Source organism: Leucoraja erinacea, chromosome 9 (genome assembly GCF_028641065.1).
Source record: "Leucoraja erinacea ecotype New England chromosome 9, Leri_hhj_1, whole genome shotgun sequence".
NCBI classification, from domain to species: Eukaryota; Metazoa; Chordata; class Chondrichthyes; order Rajiformes; family Rajidae; genus Leucoraja; species Leucoraja erinaceus.
In genome coordinates, this window is record NC_073385.1 from 40,654,612 (window position 1) to 40,671,421 (window position 16,810).

The 16,810-nt window shown below is 44.3% G+C and overlaps 1 long non-coding RNA gene across 1 annotated transcript; it reads left to right on the plus strand.

The window, feature by feature from the left end:
* The first annotated feature begins 1,232 nt into the window (after positions 1–1,232).
* LOC129700283 (uncharacterized) lies at positions 1,233–15,666 on the plus strand. Its single transcript, XR_008724029.1, has 3 exons — positions 1,233–1,353; positions 6,542–6,677; positions 13,392–15,666. It is a non-coding gene; the product is annotated as an uncharacterized LOC129700283 (long non-coding RNA).
* Positions 15,667–16,810: the final 1,144 nt, after the last annotated feature.

Below are 16,810 nucleotides of genomic sequence, written 5' to 3' on the forward strand. Positions count from 1 at the left end.
CTGAAGAAAACCCACGCGGTCACAGGGAGAATGGACAAACTCTGTATAAACACCACCTATAGTCAGAATCAAACCCAGGTCTCGGTGACAAGGAAGGAGGCACAAGGTACAAGGTGAGGCAGCATCTGTACCACTGCGCCACCATGCTGCCACTTTTTAGCAGAGTTGGTGTCCTTCATCTGCGAGAGATGATGGCGCAGCTTTGACCTGGTCCTACTTAGGGAGGGGAAAGTTTCAGATGTCAGAGTGTTACACAGCGCTATCATCTAGTTTTCTTCCCCCAGCTCACCCCACCATAATCAGTCTGAAGAAGGGTCTCAACCCAAAACGTCACCAACCCATGTTCTCCAGAGATGCTGTCTGACCCGCTGAGTTACTCCGGCACTTTCCGTCTTTTTATTGTGTGTGTGTGTCAGATTTAGTGTTGAACGTTTGCAATTTATGCTCCTGTCCCCAATTGATGGTTATTGGGCGGAAGATGGAGGTCTGTTTAATGGTAAACATCAGCTTATTCCACAGTGACTACCCTGGTATCTGGACCTTCACCTGCCTTCTGGCCTAGACTTCCTACAAAGGTCCAGTGAAACTCTGCAGTAGCTCAGCGGGCACCATCTCCACTTTCAATAAGGCATGTTACAGTCTTGCGGACAAAATGATGAGTTCAGCATTTCGGTGATGGATCTGCCACTCCAATTTAACTTTTATATCAACCCATCCCTTACTCTTTGTATGCACATCAATATTTTTGTCAGTTTCCTGTGCCTCCCTCCTTATCACAGACCTTTCCTTTCCCCCGCACTGTGCATGAAACCTACATGAACCTCCTCCCCTCCCCTCAGCCTTTCCCTCCCCCTTCAGCCTTCCCAGCCTCTGTAATTCCTTAAAACTTGCCTTTTAGTTTAGTTTATTGTCATGTGTTACATGCTGACCAGTCAATGGAAAGGCTATACAGGTTTACAATCATGCCGTCCACAGTGTACAGATACAGGATAAAGGGAATAGTGTTTAGTGCAAGATAACATCCAGAAAAGTCTGATTAAAGATTGTCCGAGATAGATGGTAGCTCAGGACTGCTCTCTAGTTGTTGGTAGGATGGTTCAGTTTCCTGGCAACAGCTGGAAATAAACTGCCTCTCAATCTGTGTATTTTTTACTATCTTGTGCAGATTATGCTGGCGGCATTGCCGAGGCAGAAGGATGCCACACCATTTCTTGTGGTTTTGGTTGTTGCTCAGCACGTTACTGCTCTTCAGCTACTCGATAGAAAGCATTACTGCAGAGACTTGCAACGCCTCTAAATGCCAAGAAGCATAAAACAGATATGTTACCAGCAGAAGTGAGTGACAAAAAGGAGGTATGATGTCTTATCATGTGCATGTTTATTGTGTGGGGAGCAAGGGTGATTGTGCCTGTTCTTGAATTTACCATTATCATAGGGGAAGGAATAATGAGGGCTAATAACTACTAAATAGGGATGTGGATGATGTTGATGTGGTGACAGTGAACCGTGGACAAGGCCTAAAGGTAGAGATGGAATGCAGCAGGTGGCAACGCCCATGTTTCAGGAACTTCATGTTATAGCATTCACCCATCGTTGTAACAGAAGTTAGTGCGCAAAGTCTCTTGCCCCGAGTAGGTGAATCGAGGACCAGAGGACATAGGTTTAAAGTGAAGGGGACAAGATTTATTAGGAATCTGAGGGGTAACTTTTTCACACAAAGGGTGGTGGGTGTATGGAACAAGCTGCCAGAGGAGGTAGTTGAGGCAGGGGCTATCCCAACATTTAAGAAGCAGTTAGACAGGTACATGGATAGGACAGGTTTGGAAGGATATGGATCAAATGCTGGCAGGTGGGACTAGTGTTGCTGGGACATGTTGGCAGGTGTGGGCAAGTTGGGCCATAGGACATGTTTCCACATGGTGTCACTCTATGATCTATGACTTGTTGTTAGTCATTTTATTTTGTAATCAAGACCTGGTTGGTTAGCTTATTCTTTCGTGTTCATCATCTACGTTTCAACTGTTCGGCCAGGTGGCCAGCCTTCTCGATTGTCACAGCTAGATCTTCCAGGCAGCATTGTTCCCCAAGAAGTGGGCATGGATTGGGGTGGCATAGATTGTACAGATATTCCACATTCGCATTCTGTGTCTGCTGCATCTGCATTGCCCCATTTGCTAATATTGGTCTTGCATCGATCGGTCCATACGTGTACGAAGCCTGTGGAGGGATTTCCAGGTTTTCCAGTCACACCTGTTCCTTGGTTGGGATTGGCATCTTTATGTTTCTTTTCCCACAAGGCTAGTCTGGTTGTGAATAAGACCACCAGGGGCGCCGGAGAGATGGCAGCCTTGCTGGCAGTCTGTTCGTTTTTTCTTCCTTTTTGTTATTTTTAGTTTGTTAAAAGTTTTTGTTTTAATGTTCTTGGCATATTTTATGTGGGGGGAGGGGGGGAGGGGACGGGGGAAAAGCTTTTTCATACCTTCCCGGAGATGTGATCAATTTTCAGATCACATTCTCCAGGCTCTGCGGCCGACCATCGCTGGAGCTGGAAGCCGCCTCAGACTGTCGTGAGCCCCACCGGGGGGTGCGGACTTAACATCGGAGTGGATCCCTTGCCTGGGATCACTCCCACCGCAACCACCGTGGACTTACCATTAAGGGCTCACAGTCTCGGGAGAGGCTAGTCGGGAGCTCCAACATCGCGGAAGGCTCGACCAGCCCCGACGCGAGGTTAGATCGCCCAGCGCGGGGGAGCTGACATCCCCCCCGTTGCAGGAGATGAACGCCAAGACGCGGAGGGCCTGATCACCTCCAGCTGCGGGAGCCAAGATTGTCCCGTCAACGGGGGCTCGAGGCTCCCGACCGAGGGAGAACAAAAGGAAGGACTTGAACTTTATTTCGCCTTCCATCACAGTGAGGAATGTGTAGGAGTCACTGTGGTGAATGTTCATGTTAAAATGTGTTTTTGACTGATTCGTTACTTTTAATTGAATGACCGACCTGGCCAATGAAATTCCTTGCATGTTGCAAAACATACTTGGCGAATAAAGTGTGATTCTGATTCTGGTTGCTTGAGGAGACCGACAGTGGCTGGACTGTGTGAAGGAAGCTCTTCCTTGACTTCAGCCATTTGGGGGCTGGGTGATGAGGGTGACAGGAATGGCGGGTGTCCCCATCTTGCCTACTGCATTCAGTTCTACCGGCAGCTGATCTACGGATTCTTGGTGGAGCAGTACCGGCCAAGACATGCAAGTTACCACATCCGTGGGTTTTAGACAGCCAGTGATGCATCTGCAGCAGCCATTAAGGGCGGCATCAACTTTCTTCACACGAGATGATCTCTCCCAACGGGACAAGCATACTCTGCAGCAGAGTAGCACAGCGCAAAAGCAGTTGACACCAGTGTGGATGCATTGATACCAAACGATTAAGTATTAAGTATTAGCTAAATAAGTATTTTTGTAACCTCCATTCTGTAATCAAATCCTAGTTTTATTGCTAATCAAGTTTCTGTGTAATCTTGTCAGCTGAAAATGTAAGCTGTACCAAAGTCATGCTCAGGAGATCAGCCTGGACTGGTCTCCTGGTGTGCACCAGTTTTAATAAATCGTCCGTTACATCGAACACCATCTCCACATGGCCTTTCCATTTGCCCCTACAACCATCAAGAAAGATTAATTATGAACTAAATATAAACAGCAACTAACGGTATATGTAAAGTCCATTAATGACAATTCTATCCCGTCGAATACACCTTGAACCGCCTTTTCACAAATCGGAGAAAACATCGATCCTTTAATCTTTCCAGATAATACGTTGGATCCTAATAGTTCCATCTTTAACTCTCATCAGGAGAATGGACAAAAGGAATTTAGTTTGCCATAATTTTTAGAAATTCCAACAGAATTTTCTGCGATAGCATGGAAACATAGAAGATAGATTAGGAAAGCTCAAGCACAGGCTCGGCGGCCCATAATGAACATGCTGCCAAGACCATCGCTTATCTACCTGCACATAATCCACATCCATTCCCGGCATATCCATGTGCCGATCCAAAAGCTTCTTAAAATGCCACTGTTGTTTCTGCCTCAACCACCACCTCTGGCAGGCACTCACAACCCTCTGTATAGCCTGCACAAAACCTGTCAAACATCACCACGATATAGATCAAACTCTATTCCTGTTATTAAGCCTGAATTCCTCCATCAATCACTTTGTATCTATGCTGCAGTTTATTTGATATCTCTGATATAGGGATTGGAGCATATCTATTTACCGTCTCTTGGTCTCTCATAATTTTATACAAGCTAATTTAGTATTCCCTAAGCCTCCTCTGTTCCAAAGAAACAACACCAATCTATCCAAATATTTCCTGTTCTGGCAACAACCTTGATCTGGACCCTCTCCAAGTCAATCACATCTTTCTTGTGATGTGCAGACCAGAACTGCAGGCAGCACTCAAGATGTAGCTCGAGTAGTATTGTACAGAGTCGCAGCATAGCCAACTTATCTTATAGTCTTTTGCCTTTCCTCAGAAAGGAAAGCATTTCACAGACCTTCCTAACCTCATTGACCTGTCCTGCCTTCTTTAAACATCTACAGATGTACACTCAAGTACACAGAATACTCGATATTTGATTACCATACATTCCGTTACATTGCTGCATTTACCCCAAATGCTGCTTTAGGTTAAATTCCATCTTGTCATTTTTCTGCTGAACAGAACAGACCATCTCTATCTTTCTGGATTTCAAACGGCACCTCTTTGTCCCAACCTCAACCATTGGGTCAAGATGTGTTTTATCAACAAATGTCTTTTGCATGTCCTCTAGATTTCCAGTTTAACTTGTTAGTATGAATGAATAGAAGCATAGAAAATAGGTGAAGGAGTATGCCATTCGGCCCTTCGAGCCTGCACCACGATTCAATATGATCATGGCTGATCATCCAACTCAGTATCCCGTACCTGCCTTCTCTCCATACCCCCTGATCCCTTTAGCCACAAGGGCCACATCGACCTCCCTCTTAAATATAGCCAATGAACTGGCCTCAACTACCTTCTGTGGCAGAGAATTCCACAGATTCACCACTCTCTGTGTGAAAAATGTTTCCCTCATCTCGGTCCTAAAAGATTTCCCCCTTATCCTTAAACTGTGACCCCTTGTTCTAGACTTCCCCACCATTGGGAATATAGAACAGACGAACAGACTGCCGGCAAGGCTGCCATCTCCCTGGCGGTCTTATTCACAACCAGACTAGCCTTGTGGGAAAAGAAACATAACGATGCCAATCCCAACCAAGGAACAGGTGTGACTGGAAAACCTGGAAGTCACTCCACAGGCTTCGTACACGTATGGACCGATCGATGCAAGACCAATATTAGCAACATCGGGAACAATCTTCCTGCATCTAGCCTGTCCAACCCCTTAAGAATTTTGTAAGTTTCTATAAGATCCCCCCCCAAACTTTTAAATTCTAGTGAGTACAAGCCAAGTCTATCCAGTCTTTCTTCATATGAAAGTCCTGACATCCCAGGAATCAGTCTGGTGAACCTTCTCTGTACTCCCTCTATGGAATGAATAAGTTTATTGGCCAAGTATTCACATACAAGGTATTTGCCTTGGTGCGCCGCCCGCAAGTGACAACATGACATACAGTGACAGTTAGGAATGACACATAAAATATTAAACATTAATAATAAAACAATATCGATTAAACATGTGAATTAAATAAAATACCATAGCAAAAGGAGTCTACAGGTTTTTGGTTATTGAGTAATAATAATAATAATAGTTTATTGTCATTGTAAATACGTACAACGAAAGGATTGCTGCCAATAACCTTCTCAGCCGATCGGACAATTCGCTGCAGCCTCCGGATGTCGTGCTTGGTCAATGGTCATTTAAGGCCCTTGGAGATGATGGTTCCCAGGAACTTAAAGGACCACAGATGTGACTGTAGTGTTGTTGATGGCGAGTGGTGTGAAGGGAGGGGGAAGCTCTCCTAAAGTCTACAACCAATTCCACTGTCTTAAGAGCATTGAGCTCCAGGTTATTATAACAAGCAAAGGGAGCATGTGCTGTTGTTTGTGGAACATCACTGGTTTACAGTCTTAAAAACACCCATCAATCATTATCTTTGCATCCTGCCACTGAACCCATTTTGGACCCAGTGTCCATGAGCTTCATAAGTCATAGCAAAATTAGGGCATTCAGCCCATCAAGTCTACTCCGCCATTCAATTATATGCCAGAGATACGGGTCCGACCCCGACCTCAGGTGCTGCCTGTGTGGAGTTTGCATGTTCTACCTGTGACCATGTCGGTTCACACTGGGTTCTCCGGTTTCCTCCCACATCCCAAAGACATGTGGGTTTGTAACTTAACTGACCTCTGTAAATTGGTCCTTGTGTGAAGGGGTAGATGAGAAAGTGGGATAACTTAGAGCTAGTTTGAACGGGAGACTCGGTGGGGTGAAGGGCTTGTTTCCTAAGCTGTATCTCTGAACTAAACTTTAATTGGGGATCACTTTTAAACCAGCAGGTGGTTACACTGAAATGGCCAACATCGATACTGAGGAAGAAATCCAAATTGACAAGATATGAAGAATATGTTGCTCACAGAACAAGATCAGAAAGACGGGTCCGCTTTCGAGAATCAGATGAGATAATTTTTCACAGTAGGTTTAATTTATATTTTAAATTATTTAATATTTTACAAAAAGTGAAGTGAATGTATTAATGCACAAGTGAATTGTGCATTACTGCAACTGTAACAGAAGGATGAAGCTGAAAGAGGTGGTGAAGCCACATGTGGAGTATTGTGTTCAGTTTTGGTCACACTGCTATCAGAAGGGTGTTACTAAGATGAAAAGGGTGCAGATACGATTTACGAGTGTGTTGCCAGGACACGAGGGCCTGAGCAACAAGGATAGTTTGGGAAAGCTAGGACTTTATTCCTTGGAGCACAAGGGGTGATCTTATTGAAGTGTATATAATTTTGAGGGGAATAGATAGGGTAGTTGCACAGAATCTTTACCCAGTCTTTTATGGGAAATCAAGAACCAGGGGACATAGGTTTAGACAATAGGTGCAGGAGTAGGCCATTCAGCCCTTCGAGCCAGCAGCACCATGCAATATGATCACTTTCTTCACTGCCTGCTGTACCTGCATGCTTACTTTCATAGACTGATGTACAAGGACCCCCAGATCCCGTTGTACTTCCCCTTTTCCCAACTTGATGCCATTTAGATAGTAATCTGCCTTCCTGTTTTTGCTACCAAAGTGGATAACCTCACATTTATCCGTATTAAACTTCATCTACCATGCATCTGCCCACTCCCCCAACCTGTCCAAGTCACCCAGCATTCTCATAGCATCCTCCTCACAGCTCACACTGCCACCCAGCTTTGTGTCATCTGCAAATTTGCTAATGTTACTTTGAATCCCTTCATCCAAATCATTGACATATATTGTAAATAGCTGCGGTCCCAGCACCGAGCCTTGCAGTACCCCACTAGTCACTGCCTGCCATTCTGAAAGGGACATATTAATCCCTACTCTTTGTTTCCTGTCTGCCAACCACTTCTCTATCCATGTCAGCACCCTACCCCCAATACCATGTGCCCTAATTTTGCCCACTAATCACCTATGTGGGACCTTATCAAATGCTTTCTGAAAGTCTAGGTACACTACATCTACTGGCTCTCCCTTGTCCATTTTGCTAGTTACATCTTCAAAAAATTCCAGAAGATTAGTCAAGCATGATTTCCCCTTCGTAAATCCATGCTGACTCAGACCGATCCTGTTACTGCTATCCAAATGTGCGGCTATTTCATCTTTTATAATTGACTCCAGCATCTTCCCCACCACCGATGTCAGGTTTAAGGTGAAGGGAGAAACATTTAATAGAAACCCGAGGGGGGACTTTCTCACGCAGAGGGTGGCAGGTTTATGGAAGGAGGTGGTTGAGGCAGGTACCATAACAACATTTAAAAGACACTTGGACAGGCACGAATTGAAAAGGTTGAGAGAGATCTGGGAAAAACACAGGCAGGTGGGACAAGATTAGATGGACCATCTTGGTCGGCATAGAAATATAGAAATTAGGTCTAGGAGTAGGCCATTCGGCCCTTCGAGCCTGCACCGCCATTCAATATGATCATGGCATGGAAGAGTTGGATTGAAGGGCCTGTTTCTGTGCTGTATAATTCCGACACGCTAACACTATCTTTTTGTACAAAAAGTTGTTTACCTCCAATAATTTTCAGTCTCATGAGAGTTATTACTCTGCTTCAAAATAGATTGTTGCCAGAGGGTATTGTTTCCAATTCAACTCGAATTATAAGCACTTTCTGCATCTTTAATATTCAAACTAGACCATGTTCACATGCGAGGGCTGGTCCCCCAACGCAATATTCCACCTCTCCACCAATTCCAATATTGGTGGCCAGTGGGGGGGTTCTGGAGCGTTAGTATGGGTGTTGTGAACCAAAGGGACAGGTTTCCAGTGGGCTAGTATGGACATTGTGGGCCAAAAAGATTCTTGGGCAGGCAGCTCAGTCACTCGGGCCTGGCAGCTCAGTCACTCGGGCCTGGTGGGCAGGCAGCTCAGAAACTGCCAGAAATTCTGCCCAAAACAGGAGAGAGACTGTGAGAGAGAAGGGGAGAGGGTTGAGAATCAATTTTAGATATTTTTCATCATTTTCTGCAGATCACAGCAATGAAGGAGGAAAGTCTATCCTGTCCTGGATCTCACAGGGAGCCAATGAAGGGAGAAAAATACTTGCAGGGGGAGTACTTACTGATGGGACAAAGGGACTCCTCCTGGGCTAGTACAGGCCTGATGAGCTGAAGGGGCATAAAAATAAAAAAACATCTGATTGAAATCTCAGTGAAAGGCACTTTTTCGGGACTTTTCCTGGCCTGTAATTGTTTTTTTGGGCCACAATGCTCCTCCTGGACTAATACGGGCATTTTGGGCAAAAGGGACTGGTTTCTCGGCTAATAGGGGCCTTGTGGGCTGAAATTAGTGGTTTCAGGCAGGCCAAACAACTCATTTCATTTCCATTTCAATTTCAAGCACGGGGCAGGCCAACCAACTCATTTCACTTCCATTTCCATTTCCATCTCCATTTCAATTTCAAGCACAGGGCAGGCCAAACAACTAATTTCATTTTCTTTTTATTTCATTTCCATTTCCACTGCAGTTTCAAGCACACGGCAGGCCAAACAGCTCATTGTATTTTCATTTTATTTCCATTTCTACTGCCGTTGCAAGCACAGGGCAGGGCAAACAGCTCATTGCATTTTCATTTCATTTCCACTGCAGTTTCAAGCACAGGGCAGCCAAACAGCTCATTACATTTTCATTAAGGGCTAATAATTGCAAGTACATTGCAGACTCACAGTTCAGTTGATTTAGAATCAGAATTTATTGGCCAAGTATGTTTTGCAACAGACTCAAAAACACATTTTAACATGATTATCCACCACAGTGACTCCTACACATTCCTCGCTGTGATGGAAGGCGAAATAAAGTTCAAGGCCTTCCTTTTGTTCTTCCTCGGTCGGGGGGCCTTGAGCCCTCCATTGACAGGACGCTCTTGACTCCCGTAGCCAGCGGCGTTTGGGCCCTCCGTGTCGAGGCGTTCAGCTCCTGCATTGGGGGATGTCAGCTCTCCCACGCCGGGCGATCGAACCTCGCGTCGGGGCTGGTCGAACCTTCTGCAGGGTTGGAGCTCCCGACGGCCTCTCCCGATACTGCGAGCCCTTGATGGTAAGTCCGCAGGCCAGGCTCACGACGGTCCGAGGCGGGTCCCAGCTCCAGCGATGGTGGGCCGCAGATCCCGGAGAATGCGATGTGAAAATCTATCACATCTCCGGGAAGGTAAGAACTTGAAAAAAAGTTTCCCCCGATTATCCCCCCTCCCCCTCCCCCCCCCCCCCCCCAACATAAAACAAACCGAAGTACATTAAAACAAACTCTTAATAAAAATAACAAAAAGATGAAAAAACGAAAAGACTGCCGGCAGAGCTGGCCATCTCCCCAGCGCCCCCGATTCACAGCTTAGAATCACAGTTGTGGCCTCTCCCTCGCGATCTTCCAGAGTGACTGACTCACGTCCAGGCATCCGGGGTTTTATAATCCTGCCCCCTCCCCCGGAATGGGTGTTACCTTCATCATGGTCATTGACAGGCGAAAAGACCAATCAGCTGATCTCAAGATTTTTTTTTTCAAACGCTCATAACTTTTTTAGTTTTCATCGATCGGAAAAATCCTTGGGGCTGCCTCAGCAGAGGAGGACGTTGAATAAGATGGCCAAAAATCATAGTGATATAGGGTAGCGTCTTTTCTAAAATCAATATACAACACTGACAGGAAGTGGTCAAAATGAGACTTTTAGTTATATTAATACATCTTGAGCAGCTTTAGTTTCTTTGTCAAAATTTGCATGATACATAATATATTGAATATACCAAAATTAAAGTAAAACACAGAATTTGCAAGAAATTGTACACTGTACATTCACAATCTTTTTCTTTCAAATATTGGTTGGTATCAACTGTCAACAACATTTGCTTGTATTTCAAGTTTGTTTTAGATCAGTGCATTTAAGGTGATATTATTATCTGTGCATACAGCCAATTCTAGAAATTTATAAAAGATAAAATTGTACCACTACATTGACTTTAAGAATGGCAAGCTATTTTTGAAAGAGGTAACACGGTAAGAGACGGAGGCAGAATTTGGCCAATCGCCCCATCGAGTCCAGTCCGTCACCTGAACTTGGTTGTTCTATTTTTCCCCACTCAACCCCATTTTCCAGCCTTCTCCCCATAACCTTTGACTCCCTTGCTAATCAAGAACTTATCTACGTTCACTTTAAAAATACCCAATGATATGGTCTCCACTGCTTTCTGGCAAAGAATTCCACAGATTCTCCACACTGTGAAAATATGAAGCAACCCACCACACAATTCAATTAATGGCGCTGTGGTAGAGCTGCTGCCTTACAGCATCAGAGGTCCACGTTCAATGCAGAACTGGAATGCCGTTTATACAGTTTGGACATTCTCCCTGCGACCGCATAGGGTTTTTTTCCAGGTGCTCTGGTTTCCTCCCACATTCCAAAAACATGCAAGTTAGTAGATAAATTGCCCTCGGAATTTACCCTCCTGGTGTGTAGGACATAGAACTAGTGTGAACAGGTGATCTTTGGTCAGCATAGACTTGGTGGGCCGAAGGTCCCGTTTTCACGCTGCATCTCTAAAACTAAAAATAAAGTAGAAATATAATATCCTGCTGATTATTGATTTTTATTTGGCGTTCGTTACTCCTTGGGACTTGTGCTCCATGCTAATCTATTTTGTGTTCTCAGGGGTAGTATCATTCTTTACTTAGTCAGTTTATTTCCGAGGTCTGGCTTTTTGCTTTCTCCTTCTTTTCAAAGCCCTCTGTTGCTGCCACTTCAGACGTGCAAATCTGTCTTCCTAGTGCTTGCTCAATCCAATTCTATGTGCAATTAATGTTTGGCCTTCACTGCGCTTGTGGCTCTACCTACCATTTTGAAAAAAACTTTCATTCATTATAGCAATCAGTCCAGATGGCCAAGAATCAGCATCTATCCAAGTTGTAATCTCACAGTCCCTGCACTAAACTCAGTGTCATTATACATGCAAAAGAAACTGCTGAGCATAGATTTTGCTTGTTCTGGCTTGGCTAAAGTAGCAGCTTTATGCTGCAAGTAATATAAACTGCTTAATTTTTATAAAGCTGGACTCTTTTTTTTTTAAGCATTTTCTTCCCGACTCAACATTTAAAATTTTTTTTTTTTAATATCAAGAGTCCAGGGTGCATTATTGCTATCTCTCCCAAAACAGGTCAATAAAATTCTTACTTGCAGCAGCACAACCGATATATAAACATAGTAGTCTATAGACTTTAGAGATATAGTGCGGTCACATGCCCTTCATCCCACCGATTCCACGCTGACCAGCGATCACCCCGTATAATAACTCTATCCTACACACTAGGGACAATTTACAATCTTTTTACTAAAGCCAATTAACCTACAAACCTGTACGTCATTGGAGTGTGGGAGAAAACAAGAGCACCTGAAGAAAACCCACGCCGTCACAGAGAGAACGTACGAACTCCACACAGACAGCACCCGTAGATAGTATCAAATGGTGGTCATGGTGGCGCAGCGGTAGAGTTGCTGCCTTACAGCGAATGCAGCGTCAGAGACCTGGGTTCGATCCCGACTATGGGTGCTGTCTGTACGGAGTTAGTACATTCTCCCCGTGACCAGCGTGGGTTTTCTCTGAGATCTTCGGTTTCCTCCCACACTCCAAAGATGTACAGGTTTGTAGATTAATTGGTTTTGTAAATGTCCCTAGTGGGTGTAGGAAAGAAATTGTCCCTAGTGGGTGTAGGACAGTGTTAATGTGTGGGGATCACTGGTCGGCATGTACCTGGTGGGCCTGTTTCCGCGATGTATCTCTAAACTAAACTAAATCTGGGTCTCTGGCAATGCAAGGCAGCAAGTCGACCACTGCACCACTGTGCTGACCCTGTAAACATCATAATCAAAAACAAAAAAAGATCAGTATATAATACATATCAAATACAGACAACATTCTGGTAAACCTTCTCTTCACCCTCTCCAAAGCTTCCACATCTTTCCTTTAATGGACGACCAGAACTGCACGCAATACTCCTAATAATTTCACTTTGCCCTCGACTCCGTTCAAGGACCCAAGCAATCGTTCCAGGTGCGACAGAGGTTTACCTGCATCTCTTCCAACCTCATCTATTACGTCCGCTGCTCTAGATGTCAGCAGATCTATATCGGTGAGACCAAGCGGAGGTTGGGCGATCGTTTCGCCGAACACCTCCGCTCGGTCCGCAATAACCAAGCTGACCTCCCGGTGGCTCAGCACTTCAACTCCCCCTCCCACTCCGTCTCCGACCTCTCTGTCCTGGGTCTCCTCCATGGCCACAGCGAGCAGCACCGGAAATTGGAGGAACAGCACCTCATATTCCGTTTGGGGAGTCTGCACCCCGGGGGCATGAACATCGAATTCTCCCAATTTTGTTAGTCCTTGCTGTCTCCTCCCCTTCCTCAGCCCCCCCTGCTGTCTCCTCCCATCCCCCAGCCTTCGGGCTCCTCCTCCTTTTCCCTTTCTTGTCCCCACCCACCCCCGCCCCCGATCAGTCTGAAGAAGGGTTTCGGCCCGAAACGTTGCCTATTTCCTTCGCTCCATAGATGCTGCTGCACCCGCTGAGTTTCTCCAGCTTTTTTTGTGTAACCTGTAACTTTCTCTAACTTGAATCATACTGTAATTGTATTAAACTATTCAACGTTACTTCTCCCTGCCTTTTCTTTAAGCAGCGACCGAATATGGCTCCCCATTGCCGACGATGTTTTGGAAATTATTGCTTGTCATTTCGCTAAGTCTGGTGATCATATTGCTGCATTATAACGAGAGAGCGTCAAACATGTATGAACAACTTCATTCAAAACTCATCAGTTATTACCTGGAAATGAAGCACAAAACTTTCAACTGGTTGAATCGGAGTAGAAGACATTAGGACATCCACAGATGCCAACAGCTTCAGACAATCTCAATTTAGCAAAAAACACTCAAGCAAATGCGAAAACTTTTTGCCTTAAACTTTATTAAATGGAAAGTCATTGAAGAAATGAACTGAAAAAGGATAGAACTGTGAGAGTTTGCCTATCAACTGAAATCTATAGAACTATTGTTATAATGTTTTGTTATCAATCATTTTACAACTCAAATGATGAATTATTTCACACTGATGTTTCTATATAATGCAACTCGCATGAAAGAATCAACTCAAAGTCTAGCATGCCATGAGATAAATACAAAATGCTGAAGTAACTCAGCGGGTCAGGCAGCATCTCTGGAGAAAACGAGTAGGTGACGTTTCAAGTTGAGACCCTTCTTCAGACTGAGGATCCTTCTTCCATCTCAGTCTGAAGTAGGGTCTTGACCTGAAACATCACCTATTCCTTTTCCCCAGAGATGCTACCCGACTCACAGGCATTTTGTGTCTATCTTCGGTGTAAACCAGAATCTGTATTTGCTTCCTATAGCATGCCATGGTTTGAGTTGGATTGGTATGAAAGAGTCTTCGCATTTTCATTCCGTACTTACGCAGAGTCCCCTATCCCATTCTAAATTAATCTTTTATAGCTACAAATCTAAAAATTATTTATATTCCCTTTTATGAAATAGAAAGGTGACTGCATTTCCCCATATTGACCATGGGACTTTCTATCCATCTTACGTATTTAGATTTAAGTATCCTGAAAATTCCAAATTAGCTCATTGCAGAATCCTCACATCCTGAATGTTAGTTTAGAGATACAACATGGAAACAGGCCCTTCGGCCCACCAAATCCATGCCAACCATCAATCACTGTTGACACTAGTTTCATATTATCCCACCTTCTCATCCACTCCCTACACAATAGGGAGCAATTTACAGAAGCCAATTACCTTTCTTGCACTAAGCTTTACTCCATTTATCATGTGAATGGCTCGATCGTAATCGTGTGTTGTTTTTCTGACTGGATAGAATGCAACAAAAGCTTTTCACTGTACCTCGGTACATGTGATAATAAACTAAACCACAAACCCGCACATGGAAGAAAATTGGAACACCCAGAGGAAATCCGTGCGGTCACAGGGAGAACATGCAAACTTCACACAGACAGCACCCGAGGTCAGGATCAAACCTGGGTCTCTGGCACTTGAGGCAGCACCACTACACCACCCTAATGATGCCAGCTGTGTCAAAACCAGCAACATAACCAATACAAAAGCCAAAATATTACTAATTCTGAACAACTGAATTTGAACCAACAAATATTTGAAATAATACCAGGAAAAGTGGCACCTGAACAGTTGAGGCCCTTTTGTCATAATTCAGTAACAGAAGTAAACAATGGACAATAGATGCAGGAGTAGGCCATTCGGCCCTTCAAGTCAGGACCACCATTCAATGTGCTCATTCACAATCAGTATCCTGTTCCTGCCTTCTTCCCATATTCCCTGACTCCGCTATCTTCAAGAGCCCTATCCAGAAAGTGTCCAGAGAACCGGCCCCCACCGCCTTCTGAAGCAGAGAATTCCACACTCGCAACTCTGTGCAAAAAAGTGTTTCCTCATCTCCGTTCTAAATATCTTACCCCTTATTCTTAAACTGTGGCCCCTGGTTCTGTACTCCCCCAACATCGGGAACATGTTTCCAGCCTCTAGCGTGTCCAAACCCTTAATAATCTTATATGTTTCAATAAGATCCCTTCTCATCCTAAATTCCAGAGTATACAAGCCCAGCCGCTCCATTCTCTCAGCATATGACAGCCCCGCTATCCCGGGAATTAACCTTGTGAACCTACGCTGCACTTCCTCAATAGCAAGAATGTCCTTCCTCAAATTTGGAGACCAAAACTGTACACAATACTCCAGGTGTGGTCTCACTAGGGCCCTGTACAACTGCAGGACCTCTTGGCTTCTATACTCAACTCCTCTTGTTATGGCCAACATATTCGCTTTCTTCACTGCCTGCATGCTTACTTTCATTGACTGATGAACAAGGACCCCCAGATCCCATTGTACTTCTCTTTTTCCCAACTTGACACCATTTAGATAATAATCTTCCTTCCTGTTTTTTCTACCAAAGTGGATAACCTCACATTCATCCACATTAAACTGCATCTGCCATGCATCTGCCCACTCACCCAACCTGTCCAAGTCACCCTGCATTCTCATAGCATCCTCCTCACAGTTCACACTGCCACCCACGCTTTGCGTCATCTGCAAATTTGCTAACGTTACTTGTAATACCATCATCTAAATTATTAATATATATTGTAAATAGCTGCGGCTCCAACACCGAGCCTTGTGGTACCCCCACTAGTCACTGCTTGCCATTCTGAAAGCAACCCGTTAATCCTTACTCTTTGTTTCCTGTCTGCCAACCAATTTTCTATCCATGTCAGCACTCTACCCCCAATACCATGCGCCCACTGTAAAGTGTGTCCCTAATGTGTAGGGAGAGGACATGAAACTGAGATAACGTAGAACTAGTGTAGGAAGAAACTGCAAATGCTGGTTTAAACCGAAAATAGACACAAATTGCCGGAGTAACTCTGCGGGACAAGCAGAAAAAAAGGAATGGGTGATGTTTCAGGTCGAGACTCTTCTAACGTAGAAAGAGTGTGATCGATGGATGGCATGGACTCGGTGGGCTGAATGGCCTTGTACCATGCTTTATCTCTGAACTAAACACAAGCTAAATAAGGGGTGGCACTTGGACAAATAGAAGCAGCAAAAGGTATGCCCAAGGAAATAAGTACCAGTGTTAGTATTTATGAGGTAATCACAATCAAATTATGCCTTATTTCAAGCAGTTGGATAAAAATTGAAATGTGTGCAGGAAAGGTGCAGAGTGCTTCAGAGGTCAGCCGTGTCAACTGCAGCAGATAGAGCTATTTTTTACTTTTGATTTCACTCGGAATCTGATTTTATAAAATATATCATCAGACAAAATCCATAGCTTTGGGGGGGAAAAGGATTACTGCCATGATAAATATCAAATGTCTGAATGGAGCAAATAACCAAATCACCAATTAAGCTTGGAGCAGTTTATCGTTTCTAACGAGCATTGAAAATATTGAACGGTTGCTAATTAGAAAAATATGTTGCCCTAGGTTTCAGCTGGAACATATGGTTCTAAATTCTACCTACAGAAGAGCTAATTAAATTTTCAGTGATT